This window comes from Salvelinus sp. IW2-2015, linkage group LG27, assembly GCF_002910315.2.
Source record: "Salvelinus sp. IW2-2015 linkage group LG27, ASM291031v2, whole genome shotgun sequence".
In the NCBI taxonomy this organism is placed as follows: Eukaryota; Metazoa; Chordata; class Actinopteri; order Salmoniformes; family Salmonidae; genus Salvelinus; species Salvelinus sp. IW2-2015.
Genome location: NC_036867.1, coordinates 24371477 through 24375932, shown reverse-complemented (window position 1 = coordinate 24375932; position 4456 = coordinate 24371477).

The following is a 4456-nucleotide window of genomic DNA, read 5'->3' as shown; positions in this document are numbered from 1 at the left end:
ATGTCTGTAACGGTCCTGACCTGTTTTAGTGTTTTTGTATGTGTTTATGGTCAGGGCGTGTGTTTTGGGTGGCAGTCTATGTTATCTGTTTCTATGTTGGTTTTGGTTGCCTGGTATGGCTCTTAATTAGAGGCAGGTGTTTGCGTTCTCCTCTAATTAAGAGTCTATTTAGGTAGGGTGTTCTCACTGTTTGTTTGGGTGATTGTCTTCCGTATCTGTGTTATGTCTTGCACCATACGGGACTGTTCGGTTGTTCGTTTCGTTTCGATGTAGTCTGTTTCCTGTCCGTAAGTGTTACGTTAGTTATGTAAGTTTATGTTCAGTTTCGTCTACGTCGTTTTCTTGTTTTTCATGTCAACGTGGATGTGGATCTTCTGCTACGGTCCAACGCCCCAGCAGAGACATGCAGAGAGAACAAGAGCAATAACGACCCCCAGGACTATTCTCCTGACTGTGGACGTACAGGAGAGACAGAGCCTAGCCTAACCTGGCCCACCACAAGAAGCCCAGGAAGAGCGGAGATATCCTGTTTGATAGGGAAAGGCACTTCAAAAGCTTGACCTGTGAGTTGAGCTGTTTCAGGAGGTAACAGACAGTAAAACAAACAAACACTTAAAAGTTCATATGTCCTAGATAAAAGGACAGGAAAAAGGACATTAGCAGGGTTCGTTTTTAGGACACAAATTCAATCTTCTGCGAACTGAAAAGTCAGCTTAAGAATGCATTGTTCAGATATTGCATTCGTAGTTCTCTAACATATTTACCTTGTTCTCTGGGAGATAAACACTATGGGAGAGGAGTGTTGTATCTGTGATCTATATTTGTTTATATTAGTTACTATGCTGTTACTAAGCAGTATTGTATTACGGCAGTGTTATGTTACTACACCTAATAGAAAATGCACATGCTCACTTTTGGGCCGGGGCTGTAGAGTACAAGAGTTTTTGACTAAACGACACAAAACTGTACTCCCGTCTCCTGCCTGGTCATTTTCCACATCCACGTTGACATGGCGATGACCAACTTGGACATCGTTTGCCACAACACAAATATTACAGTAATCACTAACTTTACAACTTATAAGACACTCTGACGTCATCTGATACGCAACACCGGGACACTTCTATGAGCAACCACACACACAACCAATAATTCCTGTCTATTCGTATCTCACGCAGTCTGTTTGTACAGTCATCTGTTTGTACAACTAAGATTTATGCTTAATTCAAAAATGAAGACCTCATTCTTTTTTAGATTCCTCACTCGGGGTGTCAATATGTCGTGTCTTTAGTATCCTTATTGTGATGACTTGCTATTTTATCAAATCGATTACCTAACGTTTATTTGATTACATGCTTGAATTAAATAATGCAACCAAGAACTCATGAATAACCTGGGACACCACGGAGAAGTTAATTTAAGGAGTTTCCGGGGCCTCCCGGGTGGCGCAGTGGTCTAGGGCACTGCATCGCAGCGCTAGCTGTGCCACCAGAGACTCTGGGTTCGCGCCCAGGCTCTGTCGCAGCCGGCTGTGACCGGGAGGTCCGTGGGGCGACGCACAATTGGCCTAGCGTCATCCGGGTTAGGGAGGGTTTGACCGGTAGGGATATCCTTGTCTCAACGTGCACCAGCAACTCCTGTGGCGGGCTGGGCGCAGTGCGCGCTAACCAAGGGGGCCAGGTGCACGGTGTTTCCTCCGACACATTGGTGCGGCTGGKTTCCGGGTTGGAGGTGCGCTGTGTTAAGAAGCAGTGCGGCTTGGTTGGGTTGTGCTTCGGAGGACACATGGCTTTCGACCTTTGTCTCTCCCGAGCCCATACGGGAGTTGTAGCGATGAGACAAGATAGTAATTACTAGCGATTGGATACCATGAAATTAGGGTAAAAAATAAATTAAAAAAACGTCTTCCAAATGAACTCTTAGAGATCTAAAGATCTTTTATATTTCAGTCATCAATCATTATTCTTTACCTTCTATCAGTCTACTCTGAACGTCGTAAAATTCTTGGTTATCTGCACAAACCATAGTTTCCATAATGAATCAGCAATATACAAATTGGCTGAATGATTTTTTTACTAACTAACTCAATAATCACAGAAATACATAAACAAACAGTAGACATTGGTTACAAACAATGATAGAAAAGTCCCTAGTGGGCTAAGCTGATATGACAGCTTGGTAGACAAAAGGAAAGGGGTGGGACAGAGAAAGAGCGGGAAAGACAAATGGATTCACTACAAACAGTCTATAATTAAATTCATTGAAATGCTAATCCTTTGCACGTGAACAGCCGCTCATTCGAGAATAATTGCAATGTATATATATTTACGCACGTATGTCATTGTTGTCTTCTCTGTTGGAATCCGGTCCATCTGCTGGAGAGAGTCGATAGAAAAGTGTTCCCCAGAAGTCACATTCTGTCTTAGTCGTAAGTGGTTAGAATGGATACTTCAGAGTACAATTTGGAAATCTCTTACAGAATAGATACTTCAGCAGTTGTCGGTATTCTCGTTCTAGATTTACATAATATCTAGCTGCAGACTAATAGTTATACATCTACGATTTGCTCTTATTCTGTAGTGATCGATAGTCTCAGAGTTGAACCATTTACAACCTTAGTTTACACCGTGGTTTGCTTGGTCTTAACCATTTGAGACGTCTGGCTTACCGTGGGTCGCTTTGGCATGAAATGTACATTTCGTCATGGGTGGTTTTATACATTTCAGAGAAAAGGGTGGTTCCATGACACCGACGTAATGTCTATGCTCACGTGGGCGTGGCCACTGACTAGTTAATCTTTATATGAAAATCCATACTCTCATTTAGAAGGTTAACATCACATGACATCTTTTCACAAATAGTTTCATGTTTAATCACATATGTAAATCTGACAGCTGGGAAATGTACACTTTAAACCTCTTAAGGATCAGCCACTTTTTTTCAATTTCTGCGTAAAATGAAGTACCCAAATCTAACTGCCTGTAGCTCAGACCCTGAAGCAAGCATATGCATGTTTTTGGTACCATTTGAAAGGAAACACTTTGAAGTTTGTGGAAATGTGAAAGGAATGTAGGAGGATGTAAAACATTAGATCTGGTAAAAGATAATACAAAGAAAAAAACAATATTCTTTTTGTACCATCATCTTTGAAATGTAAGAGAAAGGCTATGATGTATTATTCCAGCCCAGTTACAATTGAGATTTTGGCCACTAGATGGTAGCAGTGTAGGTGCAAAGTTGTAGACTGATCCAATGAACCATTGCATATCTGCCCAAATGTGCCTAATTTGTTTATTAATAACTTTTCCGTTTCAAAARTGTGCACTCTCCTCAAACAATAGCATGGTATTCTTTCACTGTATTAGCTACTGTAAATTGGACAGTGCAGTTAGATTAACAAGAATTTAAGCTTTCTGCCAATACCAGATGTGTCTATGTCCTGGGAAATGTTCTTGTTACTTACAACCTTAGCCTACGTTAGCTCAACCATCCCGCAGGGGACCCACCGATCCTGAAGAAGTTGGGACAGTTATGACAAGTGTGTTTAATTTGGTGATCTCATGAAGGACAGGAAACACACATAACGGTATCTCTTAAAGGGTACATTTCCCAGCTGTCAGGTTAAATATTTTGTAAATATTGTGAAGCGGATGTGATTAAACAAGAAACTATTTGTGAAAAGATGTAATGTGATGTTAACCTTCGAAATGAGAGTATGGATTAACTAGTCAGTGGCCCACGTGAGCATAGACATTACATCAGAGTCATGGAACTGCCCTTTTCTCTGAAATGTATAAAACCACCCATGACGAAATTTACATTTCATGCCAAAGAGACATCTTTCTTTTCATCTTTMATTTCACTTGCAGCCGGTCAACGCTCAAAACACTCTAAATAGTAATCAAAATTATCTTTTGTAGCCTCAAACTCTGGTATTTGTATTTACTATAGATCCCCATTAGCTGCTGCCAAACAGCAGCAACTCTTCCTGGGGTCCAGCAAAATTAAGGCAGTTTGTACAATTTTAAAACATTACAATACATTCACAGATTTCACAACACACTGTGTGCCCTCATGCCCCTACTCCACTACCACATATCTACAGTACTAAATCCATGTGTATGTAGTGTGTGTGTGTGTGTGTGTGTGTGTGTGTGTGTGTGTGTGTGTGTGTGTGTGTGTGTGTGTGTGTGTGTGTGTGTGTGTGTGTGTGTGTGTGTGTGTGTGTGTGTGTGTGTGTGTGTGTGTGTGTGTGTGTGTGTGTGTGTGTGTGTGTGTGTGCTTTCAATGTTTGTGTTGCTTCACAGTCGCTGTTCCATAAGGTGTTTTTTATCTGTTTTTTTTAATCAAATGTTGCTGCTTGCGTCAGTTACTTGATGTGGAATAGAGTTCTATGTAGTACTGTGTGCCTCCCATAGTCCCTTCTGAACTTGGGGACTGTGAAGAGGCCTCTTGT